Raw genomic sequence first — 18570 nt, 5'->3', positions numbered from 1 at the left:
AGAGAGAGAGAAAGAGATAGAACACGCACTAGGTCGAAGTTCTACGAGCACGCGCAATGGTAAACAGACATGCAATTTCTTATGAAAGCAAGTTTTTTGAGTTGGCCTTGACAGTAAAATTAATTTTTCTTTGTATCAGGGCAACTCTTGCAAGGTCAAGAGTAAGGATTTAAAATAATAATTACGTCTCGGTCAAAAACAGCTAGAGCAGGAGTGACAAGTCTGCGCTCAGCATAATTTTCCTTGTACAACTGCGTGCTCACTTATAAATGGAAAATTTTCAAACAAGTATGCAACGGGCTTAAGACTTTAAGCTCAATAATTAATTAATTAAAATATTCAGGCCCACTCTGGATGAAAGGCGTCGTTACTGATTGATTAGGCTCACATAGTACATTATCCATTGTCACATTATCCAGTTTGTTCTAAACATTAATTGGGACTAAGATTTATTACAGAATAACTTACAGAGCCCGTCAATCATAATTTTAATAAGAAGTAGAAAAATCATAAAATTTCGAATGTTAACAAAGCTTATTGGACTAAATTACTTCGAACTGTACGCAGTTATTATAGCATGCATATATAAATTGACATATAGATATAAATACATAAAAATTATTGTCAAATGTTTATTCATACAAAATTATGAAATATTATCGTTATGTTGAAAATTATATAATTTATATTTCTAGTGTCATTGCATTTGTATTATTAAATTTATTGAATACACTATATTTATGAAATAGGATATTTAAACACAATTTTGGAAAAATCCTCCACGTGAATAGATTTTTAAAATATCTGGTAACAGTCTTAAAAACACCCAAAAACAATAATCAATAAGAATTTCGAGGTAACATCAATTTTTTATTTAGGTCTGTTTCTTGAGTGCCGTGACAAGTAGAGTCCAAGATATGATCTATATTCTACACACTAAGGAATCTGAAAAGGCAACATATGCTGAATCAGTTTCTCAAAGCGAAATTAGCGGAATGCAGGAAGTTTCATAGGACGTCTCGAAAGCACCCAGACTCAATCAATAAATCTCTGATGCTAGGGAAATCATCGAAGCAGAGCACGTCGAAGAAGGCTTTGGACGCTCGGAAATATGGGCTACCAAAGAGTCTAGCCCACCCGAGAAAGATAATCGGGGTTATGATCCCGAAGACGAAACCAGGTAATGGTTACCTGTCCAAAAAGTACACTTCTGAATCAGAGTATTGTATTGTTAGGGAGCATCTAGCATGACGATGGGTAATCTAGATGTACTGATCACGGCCAAGTTCGGGTGCCCTATACACGTGTGCAAAACCAGGTCTTGACGATTGCTTGATGGCTCGGAGATCAAAATCGAAGTCACGTCATCCTGCCCATCACTCCAATCTCGTTGGATTAGCCGAGCTAGCAGCATGCCTATAATTCCACAGTTCATGGTCCAAATCAGCAGAGGCAAAGCTGAGAGTTGGACTTACCAACTGACTTAGCGTGTATCGAGAAATTGCTTAAGAGCATGCTAAGAATAGCACACGAGATTAAGATGGATGATACCCACCCTTCAAAACAAAGTTAGGTCCTAGTTTCCCCAATAGTAGAACATGAAATGCATAGGCTCACGAGGGAAATGCTTACTGTCGATGTTACCGAACCATCAATTAATGGATAACACAGCTCCACAAAAAAAAATGAAAGTATTTTCCCCGATATCTGACTGTATGTTCTTTATGTTTTTGAGGTCGCTGAATCCGAATCTGGGGTCCGTTTGACTCCATCACGTCAGGGTTAAGGGCATTTGAAGGTCAAATTGCGAATCGACCCGTTAAAAAATTTAAAAAATATTCATAATATATTTTTGGGATTCCTGATTCCAAATCCAATCTTTTTTGAACCTCAACATGTCAGAATCAAGGTCAAACGGAGGTCAAATCATTCAAATCGGATGATACAATATTTTTGACTCCAGATTCTGAAAGAGCGGAAAATTTTACGTCCGAATACGTAGTAACTTTTTTTTTAAACCGACTTCTGTAGGTTGCGTTGCGGTTATCCAAAATAAGACTTAGATATCTATTTTTGGAATCTGTTGGCACCGGTTTTTTCCATGTGTTTGCATCCAGGACACCTCCCTGTGGTGACGGCGAGCGACGGAGTTGTCTCGCTATCCGGCAAAGTTCCTGGGTCATGATGCTCATGTTGTCATGACAAACACACCGGAAAAACTTACGATGTAGGGGGTCGGAACCCCAGTATCGGCGGCTGGTCAGGGTGAGAAAGCGGGCCCGCAGGCGTCGTCATCATGCGACCGTAGCTTTGTTAAGGTGGCTAACTTGGCCTTACCAAAGTATAAAGCCAGAACCTCTAGACATGTGTATGATAACCCGGAAAAACCAAATTATTTTTGTTACGTTTGTGCTGCATACGCACCACCATATAGCTGGAAAAATATCACTCGTGCTGTGCGTACTGCATACAGTTATTGTTTTTCATCAGAAATATTGATTCAAGATGAGAATTGGGTTCCACATGTCGTTTGTTTGCGCTGTCATAAAATGTTGCTGACATGTTATATGAAAAAGGACCTTTCAAAGTTGGAATACTCTGTATCAGTGACATGGAATATGCCAGAAGCAAAACAAGACTGTTTCTTCTGCAATACCATTACTCACGGATACAATAGGAAAAATAAATCAAAAATCAAATATATTTTTACCGATAAAGTAATTCCAGCTGTTTTGATTTCAAAAAATAGTGGTAATGCCAAGAATCCTGTTGTAGACGTCCTGGCCAATGAAGAAATAGGTACCGAAGAAGTACAAACAGAGGAAAGTGACAGCGAGATAGAGACAGACAAAGGAAGTGAAAGTGACGAAAACCAGGATGAAAGGAATAAGGAGCCTGCAAAATTTACGCAGAATGAATTGAGTAACTTAGGAAGAGAGTTAGGACTTTCAAAGGAAGCTCATGAACTTTTAGCTTCAAGGCTGATAAAAAGAATCTTTTGGAAGAAGGTGTAAAGATTTCAATTTATAGGAACAGAGACCAAGAGTTTCGACGTTTCTTTACTAAAGATGATACAGTGGGATTGGTGTATTGCAATGATATCAACGGACTTATAAATAGTTTCAAAGTTAATGTCTACAAGCCGAATGAGTGAAGACTGTTTATAGATTCTTCTATTCGCAGTTTGAAAGTGATATTGCTCCACAATACGAATGTACTGGCTCCAATACCCATAGCTCACTCTTCACTTCTCAAAGAATCTTACCAAAATATGAAAATTGTTTTAGAAAAAATCAATTACAAAGAACATCAATGGAGAATCTGTGGTGACCTCAAAATCATTGGAATTCTTCTTGGGATGCAGAGCGGGAATATTAAATACCCTTGCTTCTTGTGCCTTTTTGACAGCAGGGATCGTCAAAATCACTACATCAAAAAGGAATGGCCAACGAGAAATTCTCTGCAGCCTGGATCGTCCAACGTCATTCAGCCGCCTCTTGTAGATACATTAAAAATTTTAATTCCTCCACTGCATCTCAAACTTGGTTTCATGAAGCAATTTGTCAGAGCTCTAGATAAAGATGGAGATTGCTTTAGATATATAGTGAAAAAAATGCCCAAACTCAGTGAAGCCAAGCTAAAGGCAGGCATTTTTTATGGTCCACAGATCCGAACACTCTTCAATGATCCCAATGTTACATCTCAAATGACAAATTTAGAGAAAGCAGCATGGACTAGCTTTCATGCAGTTTCTAAGTATTTTTTAGGGAACAATAAAAGTCCGAATTATAAAAAACTAGTAGGTGTTATGATTGAAAACTATAATAATTTAGGATGTAATATGAGCATCAAATTGCACTTTGTAGACTCTCATCTCGATTTCTTTCCAGAAAAATTAGGTGATTTCAGTGAAGAGCATGGAGAGAGATGTCATCAAGACATGAAAGATATGGAAAAGCGCTATCAAGGAACATGGGGTATAAATATGATGGCAGACTACTGCTGGAATTTAAAACGAGATATAGAAACAGTTCCAGTAACACCTAAAAGAAAACCATTACGTAGATCGTTTGAACAAACGGACATTAAATTAAACGGACATTACGATGTAGTAAAAAGGACTAGCTTCGTGATCAGTGACTCAAAAAACATGAAGATCAACTGTCTAAAGAACCAGAATTCTAATCTGCGTTCAATGTTCCTGCCAAAACTAGATATCCAAGTCTTATTTTGGATAACCGCAACACGACCTACAGAAGTCGCTTTAAAAAAAAAGTTACTACGTATTCGGACGTAAAATTTTCCACTCTTTCAGAATCTGGAGTCAAAAATATTGTATCATCCGATTTGAATGATTTGACCTCCGTTTGACCTTGATTCTGACATGTTGAGGTTCAAAAAAGATTGGATTTGGAATCAGGAATCCCAAAAATATATTATGAATTTTTTTTAAATTTTTTAACGGGTCGATTCGCAATTTGACCTTCAAATGCCCTTAACCCTGACGTGATGGAGTCAAACGGACCCCGGATTCGGATTCAGCGACCTCAAAAACATAAAGAACATACAGTCAGATATCGGGGAAAATACTTTCATTTTTTTTGTGGAGCTGTGTAATCAAGCCCGGTAGTGGAGGTGAAAAAGGCAGACGGCACGTATCAATTCGGTATTGATTTCAGAACAATAACTGACCCAGCTTCTATCCCATCTATAACATGAAGGATATACTTAGATGTTTACGGAACGCCAAATATATCTTACCCTGGAGATGAGCTCAGCATATAATCAGATATCGCTGAAGGAAGAATATTTTCCATTAACAGCGATTATGGTACTTGGGGCATTTTTAAATCCGGAGGATATCCTTTGTCATTTGCAGGAGCAATCTTTCAGTATACGATTGATTGCATTATCGACCTAGATTCTTATACTTTCTTAGAATCTTTCGTCTACTTCGATGACATAATATTAGTGTTAACTATCTTCGCCAGAATGACTATCAATCAGGAAAAGAGTGTTTTCTGCTGGACTAAAGAGCGATGTCTGACCTTTCAACGATTAGCTGACGCATTATTTGGACCTGACTGGGAACCTCAAGTATTTCCATACCTTGATGACATTATTATAGCAACTGAAACCTTCGATGAACATACAAAATATTTAGAATTAGTACTACGTCGAATTAATGAAGCTAGACTGCAGATAAACGCGAAAAAATGCGAATTCGGCTGTACTCGTTTAAATTACTTAGGTTTTCTGCTAGACCAAGAAGGACTACGACCTGACCCAGACCGGACTAAAACAGTACTAGAATTTCCAGTACCCAAAACGGTAAAACAACTACGTAGCTTCCTGGGAATGGTCGAATGGTACTCGAGATTCATAAAAAATTGTTCGGAAATAAAGGTACCGTTACAAAAACTTCTAAAGAAACATCAAGTATTCCACTGGGAAACTGACCAACAAGAAGCATTTGACAAGCTGAAACGAGCATTAACAGAAGCTCCAGTATTAGCAAGACCAGACTTCGCCCGACCATTCACGGTTCAGACAGATGCAAGCGATTTTGCAATTGGTGCCGTATTGACTCAAAACTTTGATGATGGCGAACATCCAATAGCATATATTAGCAGAACACTGACCGGACCAGAAAGAAATTACTCAGTAACAGAGAAAGAATTATTATCAATAGTATATGCTATCAAGAAACTAAGACCGTACCTTGAAGGATATGACTATACAGTTATTACTGACCACTCAGCACTAATATACCTGTTTAACATAAAAAAACCAAAAGGTAGATTAGGAAGATGGATATCCGACCTGATGCAAGAACGCGTGACCTTTAAACATCGTAAAGGCACGATGCATAAAGTACCTGATGCCCTGACACGAATGGACGAAGAGGCTAACAAAATAGCAGCCTTTAACACAGTACAAGACAACTGGCACCTGAAAAAACGTAAAGACGTAAAAGAAAAACCAGACAAATACCCTGATTGGAAAATCGAAGACGACATGCTATACTATAACAGACCAGACCCGATTATGGACCCGTTAACAAATGGAGAAACGGAATGGAAACTGGTAGTACCTGACGAATACCAAATGGAAATTATGAAAAACGCACACTGCCTTTCGGTAGCGGGACGTTTGGGTATAGAGAAAACGTATACGAGAATTAGTACCGAATATTACTGGAGAGGAATGTACACTGACACTTACAACTTCGTCACAAGATGTCCGCTATGTCAAAGATATAAATCCAGCCAACTAGGCCAACAAGGCCTTATGAAACCACGGAAAATAGACCGACCATGGGCAATAGTAGCAATTGACACAATGGAATTTCCCCGAAGCAAAATACAAAATAAATACCTCTTAGTTTTCCAAGACCTCTTCACACGTTGGGTAGAAATGAAACCAGTACGCTCTGCAGACGGGAAAAACGTTGCGAAAGCATTAGAAGAACTCGTCATATTCAGATGGGAAACACCCGACTATATACTGACCGATAATGGGAAAGAATACGTCAATAAACACTTAGACGGCATGTTACAGGAATACGGTATCAGACACAACACGACAGTCCCATATCATCCACAAGCTAACCCCGTCGAAAGAAGTAATAGAACGATAAAAATTATGATAGCAAAGTTTGTTGAAAATGACCACAGGAATTGGGATAAACACATCAATGAGTTCCGACACGCCATGAACACGGCAATACAATCAGCTACTCAAACATCCCCAGCATTCCTGAATTACGGCAGACAACCGAAACTGATAAAAAGTTTACGGAGAAAAGTAGAATCAAACGAACTAGAACTGACACTAGAACCAGAAGAATGGACAGAAAGGCTTAAAAGATTAAAAGACCTATATGAACTAGTTGAAAGAAACCTAGAGATAAAGCATGAGCAAATGGCCGACCGATTCAATACTGGAAGAAAGTTGACCGAATATAAAACCAGAGACCTAGTATTGATCAAAACACATCACCTATCAAATGCAGCAAATAAGTTCTCGACCAAATTAAGCGAAAAATATGAAGGACCTTTCAAATTGCTAGATAAACTCTCAGACACAGTATTTACCATCGAGACACTGACAAAGAAAAAAGTTGGTAAAGTTCATATTGAACAACTGAAACCTTTCAAGAACCCTGACAAAAATAATTATGACCTTAGATAAAACTAAAATAAAGAGAACATAGATAACCTGACCGATCTAACCATACCCTGTATTGTCCGACTCATGGGTTTAACTCGCGTACTAACACGTTTGTGGCGTGGGGAATAATTACGCGGACATTGGTGATTGACCTCTAGATGTGCTGTCCCACGCCTGGACAGGCTAGCCTCTCCAGGCTTAGTGGGGGGTGTAGTCGTCGACTAAGCTACACCCCTCAGCAGATAAGTGCATGCAATGTACTGTCCCGATAGTGACCTAAAGACCGTTGCACTAACCTGTTTAATTTTCAGATCTACCATGGCCCCAAGGATCCTCATAGCGAAGAAAAAGGGCCTTAGTCTTACAGTGAAGATCCCGCTGTCCACCGTCCCCAGGACCATCACGGGGACCAGGAAGCGGGAAGCCAGACCAGCTCAGGCCCCGGAAACCGACCGCCATGAGGAGAACCTTCGCCTGCAGGCACTTGCCACCATGCCTGGGTACCAGGAGAGGGTAGGGGCTCAGCCCATCATCGAGCCCCCCCCCCCCCGACAGAAGACCCGTCGGCCTGGTATATCCAGGACATGGTGGAAGAAATCGAGCAGGAGAAGGCTCGCCTGGAGGCCATGGAAGTGGCGGAACAGAAGGAACGACCACAACCACTCCCGGAGGGCCAAGAGAGGGAGCGCCTCCTTCGCTGGGCCTTCACGTTCCAGGCCCGCATCCCTGAATCGGACTGGAGGCGTGAGGAACGCCGGCGAATGGAGGTGGTCTGCGCCATCCGGGAGGAGATGGAAACAGACCAGACGGACGGCAGGACAGCTGAGACTCTGTCCGAACATGGGACCTTAAAATCCCATTGTTCGGACACCTCAAAGGGGTCCCAGCTGTCCCTAGCAAGCGGAGAAAGAGCTGGAGGACTACCTGGGCAGGGGAACGGAGTCAGTACCAGCTGGGAAGGGGGAGACCATCAACCCCCAACCAACTGGACCACCGGCTCCGCCCCCTTCACTCCGACGCCCAGGGACAGCAAAATCGTCCACCTCCACCATCTCCGCCACCACCGCCCAACCGTCCGTCAACACCACCGACCGACCATCCACCTCCACCACCGCCGACCGACCATCCACTTCTAGCACCACCGACCAGCCACCAACAGCCATCACGCCAACACCAACCAGCACCGCTCGACCACACACCAGCCACCGACAGCCATCGACCTCCACAGCCACCGACCAGCCATCGACCTCCACAGCCACCACCGTACAGCCGTCGACCACAAGGAGTCGAGGTCACCCAGGCTGGTTGCCTGTGACCTCGACCCCAATTGGCCGAACCACTACCACCCGGCCAATAGCGACAACCAGGATGGATCCAGTCTACCGTCCAGAGGTCCAGGGCCTGCATTACCGGACGGCCAGCGGCAAGTGCCGCAAGTACAATCCGCGGCGCCACCTGCAGCTGGACGATCTGGTGGGTGCAGGAGATCTATCCTCCGAAGGATCGGAGGATGACCTACCTGGACCCCCGACCAGCCGCGCAGCAACACGACCAGCTGCTGCGGCCAGGATACCATCCTGGGGTCGACTCCCTCGCCGGACCGGAGCTGGGTTCGGGCAGTTGAGGGAGATTCCAGCCGACCCGACGGTTGATCCCCCCCTCCGAGCATGTTTTAACTGTTGGCAGACCGACCACAATTTCGGGAACTGTTCCCGTCCCAAAGAGGGAACGTTCTGCGGAAATTGTGGCCGGCGGGGGGTCGAGGTTTTCGACTGCCCGAGGTGTGCCGAGGCATACCACCGCCGACACGGCTCCTCGGGCTCGAACAACCCGGTGGGGAACAACATCCCTCCACCGAGACCTCGACCGACCACCAGCCGCCGGAGTGGGTGGGATGAAGTGGACAGACCAGCGTCCACTTCTTCCGGGTCCGGTTGGGACCGGAACCCCACACACGAGCCCCGCCATCAAGACCAGGCAACCCAGCTAAGCTCGGACCCTCGGGAGACGGAGGACCCTCCACCGTCCTACCAGGAAGCAACCCGGGGCCGAGCTCCATACCGGGAAAGGCCACCGAGGGAGAGGCCGACGGCTGACACCGGAGCTATACCCCGCGCTGGACCCTCCGCTTCTTCCGCCAGGCCATCGGCGGAGGAGCGGGCGAGGGAACTGCTCCGGAGGTTGCACAACCGTGGGATCTCCGACGACCGAGACCTACGCTTGAGGGAGCTCCAACAACTTCAGCGCGCCCTCCAAGAGATGGAGGAACTGGAGAGGCGCGATCGCTCCCGCAGGCGTGGGTATCATTAACCACCGACGGACCACCAGCTCTTGTAATGACCAGAATAAATGCCAGGGCCAAGCCCTGGCTTAAACTGACCAACCTGCGTCTTAATTTTCAACCCCTCCTGACCAATCCTTACCGACCCAGCCACTGGACTTAATGGACCAAGGAGAAGGGAAGATGCAGCCAAGCAGACCCAGCACGCACCGGACTCCGACCAGAACAGATCACGGACCAAGGGGGACAACCCCACCAGGTAAGATTTTGGTATATCTGACGATAACTGAGAACGGGATGGCAAGAAAAGGAAACAAAGCAAACTAGCGGTACACGTGGTAGTGTACCGGCTTAGTGGGGGGTTCTGTAATGCGGTACATTACAAGGCCTTTCCTGAGTGCTGCATTATTTGCAACACCTCAGAAAGGCCATCCCCGTCCCTTGCCGCCCCGTAACCGGTTGCATAAAATAAAGATAAGCGCGCCCTATTCAGAACTATTACTCTTTTTTTATGTCCAAACAACCACGCCGGAGATATGGATGAAACAAACTTGTCAAACGCGATCCGACGGACGCTTAAAGAGCAGATAAAAAAAAAGGAGCGCACCACAGAAAAAGAGAGCGCACGCACACACTCACTCACATACACTCCCGACCACGTGTTGCGACCGGCAAAAGAACAATGCAAAACTTGACTGGGAAATGCAACGGAAATGCATGTTGATGACACATGCAGATCCGTTACACTCCCAGACACCAACACGAACACTCACGAGGCACTGACACTCCTGGGGCGAGCAGAAAATCGCCGATGAAGTGGCAGCCGGCAATCAGCTGTGTCGGGCTGCCGAACACCATCGGCGACATCCTGAGCGCCACACACACGAAAAACAGCAACCACATACACAAACACCCGGAGGAACATCACAGAACCGACACGGGAGCGCACCAGGAGGCGCTCCAACAACCGGCACAAGGACACGAGGCGTACGCGCTAGAAACTGAGCGGCCATCTTGAAGCGCCGATATAGACTGAGAGCGAGCGAGCGAGACAGATTGAGACAGAGCGAGCGAGACAGAGCGAGCGAAATAGACGAAATAAGAGCGAGCGAGACAGACGATACAAAATAATAGATAGAATAATATGCAAATGCAAAGATGAGGGCGCTACAAATGAAACGGCGTATATTATATACGTATCTATGACAATAAAATTAAAATTATAAATTGGAAAAGAATGAACATGGAACAAATATCGAATTGTAAAATTCGCAAGCGACCGACACCCCTATTATGATAGCGAGCGACAACTACCCCCTTTAGGTTTGAATAATAATTTAACCGACCGAATTCGAACTTCTGACAAAATTCGCTAGTGACGTCACGGCCAATGAGCAAATTAGAATAAAATTTGATTTCCGTCCGGATAGACAAATAGGTAAGAGTAGGGGTAGATCTTTTCCAACAACTAACGATAGCTACCTTAGTGGGGGGTGAGAGAGGGTAAATAACGACGAAAGTAGGAGAGTTAAGGAGGGCGCTGTATCCTTCTAATTTACATACGGACCAATAATAGAATATTCGGAGGGCCCTACCGATATCCGAATTAGCATACCGACCAATAATAACATTTCTTCTCGGAAAGAGGAGAAGAAAAGCGATCTTTGACCGCGAGAAGCCGATTCTCGTCCATTTTGCCACTGGATATCTGGATAGAAGGAGCCTCTATCAGCTAATCTCGCTGCCGAATTATTAGCGCTAGACGCTTTTCAGATTCTTTTTGCCAATTTTGTTTGCTAATACCGCAAGGAAAAATTGTAAGTAGGCAAAGTGCCATTCATTTTATTTAATCGCGGAGTGCGGGAATAAATCGTTCAGTGCCGTAGGTCGTCGCGACGCGTGGATCCGTCGACGCCGGTGCCTATCGGATCGTGCTGACCTGTCCGCCATTCCGTAAATATAAAGTGAGTGTTAGATGTTACGAATAAAAATTGCAATTTAGGATATTCGCGTTGACCTTTCGCTAATTATTTATTGCGAACATAGGTTTAATAGAATAAAATTGTCTTGATTAGCTATTTGTGTTGACCTTCCCGCCATTTCGCAAACCGAATTTGAGCGTTAGGATTAGCCAATGAAAATTGATATTTAGGATATTCGCGCTGACTTTTCGCTGACAAATTGCCGCGAACGTAGAATTAGCCAAATAAACTCACCCTGCCTATTTAATCGCGCTGACCTTTCCGCCATTTCCTGAATCGAGCGTGAGCGGTAAGATCAGACAAAGGAAATTCGCGACTGAGTTGTTTGTACTGACCCTCTCTCTTTGTTAATCGAAGACCGACCAGAAAATCATTAACGTTCCAATTAAATTGTATCCTTACAGATTTATAGTTATTCAGATTTTTACCGACCCTATTCACTCCGACCTCTTACTTGTAAATTATTAAAATATCAATAAAGTGATTAGTTATCTATGTATATATAATTTACTTTGATATCCCACCTCGACTGTATGCTAGTGATTTTCAGCCGCGAGCGGTCATAATCGGGTATCACTAATTCGCTGTATTTTCGGATCACACGATAGGTAACATACGCGCGATTTCGAACGTATTCAAGACCTGAATCAAGGAGCCATCAACTGAGCTGCCGGCATACCCTAATTAAGGAGGAAAAATAGCAAGGAGAGTTGGACACCAAGGCCTGAAGTGAGGATACAACGCGTATCCCCGTTTGCCCACTCTGCGCAGTCGCCGTTAGGCAGACCGGGATACGCGACAACCCTACTGGCCTTACCCCCGACGATCGCCGTAATCAGCCGACGGTCTGGCGCCCTAAATAATCGGGGGTAGAGCCAAACAGGCCTTGTGGCGGAAGAACTCGGAGCGCGGTCAACACCCCCGAAATTCCCTGCCACAACATAGATATGACAATTTTTATTGTTCAATTAAAATGTGTTATTAAGAGTAAGTTCAATGAAACAAAGTATTTTTTATATAGAGTTTAGGGCATACATTAAGTTTATAATATTTTCAAGTACTTTTAACTATTAAATAGTATTGAATTTTAATGTGAGAACTTAATTTGTTTATAACTTTGTAAATGTTAATTATTATAATAAAGCGGATACTCTGAACTCAAGATGACTATTTGAGAAATATAGAATAAGAATTCGTTTCATTGATAACAACTTAGTTATTACTGTTATCAATAAATAAACAATTAATAATTTATTTTAAACAAATCATAGTATATAAATTGAAAGCGTTAATTCTATAGATAATGACCACATTGTTATAATTTATTAATTTTAATTGACCGGTTTTATATTTACATTATAAGATATCGCAAAAATACGAAAATTGATTATTATTCAAATAATATTAACTAATTTAAGTAGTTCTTTTCTGGGAGTGGGAGCGCGACGCACTCAGTAGAGCTCTGAAATTTTTTCGATAATTGTTAGAATAATAGTGTAGCGAACGCTAAGAAAAGTATACAAAATTGATCGGAAAGAAGCGACAAACAATCGGTGTCAAGTAAACCCAACGAAAATAGATTAAAAAGGGCATAAACTGTTAGCTTGAAGGAAAGGCACAAGATTCTATTGTTCTGAGCAAGCTTCTGAGGTTAGAATGCCGGAAGTCGCGGGCAAACTAAAAGACCTGATCCCAACAGAGGCAAGCCAAGAACAAAAAAAGAAGAGAGGCAGGCCGAGAAAAATAAAAGACGAGAGCGCTGATAGAAAAATATAGGAGATATAAGACCGTTTATTACGACGAACAAGGAAAGCGAAAGCAATGAATTTGGAAAAAGCGAAAAATTACCAAGAATGCCGATGACGAGAAAGAGAACCACATCAGAGCAAGTCATAGAAAACGAGAATAAGGAGCAAGGAAAAAAGAGCGTTAGGGATGTTCAAAGCGACGTGAGTGAGAGTCAGTGGGAAAATCATCCGGAGGACGAACACAAGGTGAAAGATAGACGAGAGGACTCATGCAAGGAGGGAGACGTTTCGACCGTGCAATCGGTAGTGCAGAGACTGCATCCAACGGATGGTAAAGCAGAAAGTAACATAAGGTAAACAAAGATAGTAAACAAAGCAGAAGAGAGGAATTACAAGGAAGAACAGCTGATAGAAATTATAGAAGGGTGCAAAATATCACTGAAGCAAAGTCATGACCAAAGCAACGCGCTATGCATTATAATTAAAAATCTGCAGGAAAGGCTGGAGCAAGAGAAGAGGAACGGCGAGTAACTGACAGAGACAATCAAAAAGCATATCGAAGATAGGTACGAGCAAGAAAGGTACGACGTAAAAACTAGATTAGAAGAGCTGGAAGAGAAACTTAGAAAAATAGAGAAAGAAAATGAAGAGCTAATGAGCAAAAATTGATAGGATGGAAAAGGCAGGAAAAACTATTGCAGACGATGAATACAGTGAGAGCAAGAAGACAGAGGACGAAGAATAAGTAAGAACAATGGAAAACGAAGAAATGGACGCAAGCGGACAGGATAATCACGGGGACGAAGTAACTATTGAAGGGAGCCAGGTAAAGAGACCGGATGCACTAGCCGAAGGTGAATACGAATACGAATTAAGGGAAAGAAAAGCCAGGAAAACTAATATATTTATGAAAAGAGTGAGAACCTGCGGAAGCGGATCCAGGGAGAAAATGTTGAAGCTGTTCTACGACGCCACGGGCGAAAGAGTAGGAATAAGAAAAATAACGCCACTCAACGGAGGAATTGTAATAACACTAAGTAGCCTGCAAAATAAAATGAAAATAATAGAATACAAAACAGTCTTTGAAGATATGGGAATATGGATGGAAGAAGAGCAAACATACAGAGAACTAGAAGTATAGGAATGAATAAATGGGATAGCACGAAAAGAGCAAAAAAGGGAAGACGAGCGCACGCGGGATATCTAAAAATCAAGTAAGCAACAGCAAGCAGAAGGAGACGATCATCAGCGAGCAAGAAACACTGAGAAGCGATAGTTCACAGACGAATAATATGCAGCAAGAGACAGACGGAGAGCAAGCGGGAACGAGCATCAATGAGAGGGCAACGACGAGCAATGAAAAAGCAGAAGAAAGAAGAGGTCAACAGCGCATGGAATATAGAGGATAACGTGAACAAAGCGAGGGTGAGAAACATAGGTAAATGTAAAAGTTTTCTAGATGGGATGGATATAATTATATTGCAGGAAACATGGGTAGAAAAAAAGAGAAAGGAATTTTTTGTGAATAAATTAGATAAAAATTATCGGTCTAAGGCAGCTATACAACAACGGGAAAATAAAAATTTTTTTTAAATTAACAAGACTCAATAGACGATAGCATAAGCAAAGGCAATAATTTTATATTAGCGGGGGATTTCAATGTAAGGATAGGTCAAAAACAGGTTGACAGAGGGCCGTATAGATTGTTGGAAGATGAGAAATGTAATAGAGATGGCGAAAAGCTATTAAAAAAATTGAAAGAATGTAACGCGATAATAAAAAACGGTTGTACTTTAAGCGATGAAACGGGTAAAACTACTTTTATTGGGAATACTGAGGTGTCTGTACTGGACTTCGTAATAGAAGAGGGAATGGGAAGTAATGAACTAATAAGTGATTTAAGAATATCAATGTGAACAGAGTCGGATCATCTACCAGTTTTTTTCGATGTCTTAGAAGGTAGAGACATAAAAAGCTAACAAGTACAAGAAAATATAGAGAAAAGGGAATTTTTGAAATAGAGAATGGAACAAATATAAGAGTAATCAGAAGACGGGATAGACGTGTGCGGTGTAGGATAGCAATATAGATAGTGATATTAGGATAAAAGAGAGAATAAGCAATTGAAAAGTGGACTAGCAGGTCGAGTGTAAGGGTAAGCTACAAAGGAGTGATAAAGAAGTGAAAGATAAGGGCGAGTGAGAAGAAAATGAGTGAAAGTACGAAGATCGGCAAATGTGCGGTTATGGCGGTAACGAGCAGAAAGGAACAGACGAGTAAGCGGAGGGAAAAAGTGGACAAAGAAAGGACGGGGCAGACCAAAGAAAGTAGGAAATGAGAAGAAGGAAAATAGTAGAAAAAAGGATATAAGAAAGTTCATGCAAAAGGAGGAAGATAACAAGGAAATAGGGTTCGCAAAAAGTGTCAAATTAGTGCGTACGCCACCGAAGAAGCCAGATGAAAGGTCATGCAGTATAGTAGAGAAAAATCACAGTGAAATAATTACGCAAATAGAGGAAATAGATGACGACGACGACGACGAGGTAACAAAGGAAATCGAACAAGATGAGTTGAGGAAGGAGAAGGATGATGAGGAAAAGCAAGAAGAGAACCCGAAGAAAGATAAAGGTGAGAAAATACGGAAGGAGCAGGAGATAAAAGACGTACAGGAGCTGAATGTTAAAGAAGGTGAGGCCGATAAGGAAGAAAAGGAAGCAAGGAGAACAGAAGACCGAGGGACAGACATAAACACAGACAAGAGCACGGACACAAGCGAAAATGAGAGAAACAGAGTAGGAAAAATATCGGAGAAATTACAGGTTAGAATGAAGGAGATGGAAGAGCAAAGAAGAATTGATGCGCAAGCAGTAGAAATGGCGAAAGAAGCGATAAGAATAGCAGTAGAGAAGTTAGATAGAAAAATGTCAGAATTGATAAAACAAGTAGGAGAAAAGGAGAGAAAACAAAAAGAGAGGATACAGGAGGAAATAGGAAAAATGTTTAGATGTGGCAAGTGTAGGAGGGAGGAAGGAGAGCAGGCAAATGAGAGAGCAGAAGACAAGAAGAGGAAGCGGTACAACGAGCAGACGAAGATCAACAAGCCAACGTGGACAAGAACGACGCGGAGGGAGAGAAAGAGCTGGAAATGAATAAGCCAGACGCGTTGAAAAATTCAGAATACGAGTTTGAGATGAAAGAGAGGAGAGATAGGATGAATAATGTGTTTATCAGAGGAGTGAGGACGTCAGGAAGAAAATGGAAGGAAGAAGCAGAAAGAATAATAATGGGAATGACAAGAAGACAGTTCAGAATAAGAAGGATCCGGCCAATGAAAGGAGGACTACTTTTGACATTTGAAAATTTTAGAGAAAAATTGGTGTTTATAGAACAAGAGGAGATTTTTGACAAAATAGGAATAAGTTTAAAGGAAGATAGAACATGCAGAGAAATAGAAGTGTAAAAATGGAATGAGACGGTAGCAGAGCAAGAAAGGAAAAAACAAAAACAAGTGCAAGTGGGCTACCTAAAAATAAAAATCAACGGAAAAATGAGCTTATGGGACGAAAGAAAAGGGTGTCTCATAGAGGCAAAAGAGAAAATTTTTTTTCAGGGCAGAAGACAAGAAGAGGAGCAGCGAGAACGGAGAGGAATATCACGGCGGGCAACCACGGAACATTTCTACGACAGGTTTCGGAACGAGTGAAGAAGCAACAATCGAGGAAGAGGAAACCGGCAGTTTGGAGATCCAGGACAAATCGACGGAGGGGACAATGAGAGAAACAACGACGAGCGGAGTGATCGACTAACATCGAGGGGTAGGTTATAAATGCGTATCGTGGAATGTAGTGGGGAGTAAAAATATATTAAAATGCAAAAATTTCTTAAACAAGTTTGACATTATATTATTACAGGAGACGTGGGTAGAAAAAAAAATAAAGAAATAAATTTAATTAAAAAACTGAACAAAAAATATAGGTGGGAAATGATGGCGATCAACGTGAAAACGAGTTGGAGAGCTAGTGGGGGGCGGGGGTTATGGTAGGGATTAGGAGAGAGATAGGTAAAAACGCGGAGATAAAAGAATGGAAATAGGGAATAATAGTAAGAAATATCTGGATGGGGAAAGAAAAAATTGATGTTATAACGATTTACAGCAACTTGAAAATGAGCAGAATGATCAGCAAACTGAAAGAAGTAATAGAGGAAAGTTTATTTGAAGGGAAGAAATTTATTATAGTAGGGGATTTCACTGTAAGGGTGGGATGCGAGCAGATAAGCAAGGGTAAAAAGAGGAATTCGGAGGATAAAAAAACGATGCGGGAGGGAACAAAACTGATAGAAAGCCTGAAGTACTGTAACGTGTGAATAAAAAACGGATGTATCAACGGAGACGAAAGGGAGAGAAATACTTTTATTGGGGATGTGGGCTCATCGGTCCTCGATTTGGTAATAGAAGAAGGAATTGGGCTGACAAAGATAGTGACGGGGATAGAAATAGTAACAAGGATAGAATCTGACCACCTACCATTAATTTTCGAGTTGGGGAAAAATGAAAAAAGGGAGGAGGAAGGGGAAGGAGAGGTTAGAGAAAGATTTATATGGAAGAAAGAAAAGGCAGAGGAATATGAGGTATCGATGGGGAAAAAATGGAGGATAAAAGAAATGAGGGGCAAATCACTGCAGGAGAAATGGAATAATTTGCTATTGAAAATAAAAGTAACAGCTGATGAATTGAAAATGAAATGTTGCGGAAGGGGAGGGGGAGGTCGAGTAGAAACAATGATAGAGAAATAAGGATGCAAAAAAAGAGAGTATGGGAAGATTATAATGCATGGAGAGTAGACAGAACGGTAGAGAAGAGAGAATTATGGAAACGAGGAAAAAACATATTAAAAGAGATGATAGCGAGAAAAGTAAGAAAGGAAAACGAAAAAAAGATCGAAGTCATGGCATCGGGCATGGACATGGAGGAATTTTGGAGGATAGTAAATAAAAAAAGGCTAAAGAGAAGCAGAAAGGGGGAAACAATTAAAAAAGTCGAATGGGCCGAACACATTAAGAATTTCCTAGGAGCAACAGGGGAAGGGAGCAGCAACCCGAATAAGGAGGGAAGCATGAACGAAACGGAAAGCGAGAATGAGAGAGGAAACACGAACCAGGAGGGAGAAGTGAACGAGGGGACAGAAGAGGGGGAGGAGGAGGACAGGTTAAATAGGAGGATAAATGAGAAAGAATTTAGAGATGCCTTGAAACAAATGAAAAACGGAAAAGCAGCGGATCAGGACGGACTCCCCATTGAATGCATAAAGGGACTACCGGATAGATGGATAAAAACAATAGTAGAAATTTTCAATGAATTATGGAACAGGAGCGAGATTTTAGAGGA

General features: G+C 42.3%; 1 protein-coding gene across 1 annotated transcript in view; it reads right to left on the bottom strand.

Moving 5' to 3' along the window:
• LOC131667616 (protein unc-79 homolog) overlaps positions 1 to 18570 on the bottom strand; it is a gene marked incomplete at its 3' end in the record, with an annotated part of 3688809 nt that overhangs the window by 3515121 nt on the left and 155118 nt on the right. The gene's annotated exons all lie outside the window — the stretch shown is intronic.

This window comes from Phymastichus coffea, unplaced genomic scaffold (genome assembly GCF_024137745.1).
Source record: "Phymastichus coffea isolate CEN01 unplaced genomic scaffold, Cenicafe_Pcof_1.1 PCOF00005, whole genome shotgun sequence".
Taxonomy (NCBI): Eukaryota; Metazoa; Arthropoda; class Insecta; order Hymenoptera; family Eulophidae; genus Phymastichus; species Phymastichus coffea.
The sequence above is the reverse complement of the archived record's forward strand: the minus strand, read 5'-3'. Positions and strand labels throughout refer to the sequence as shown.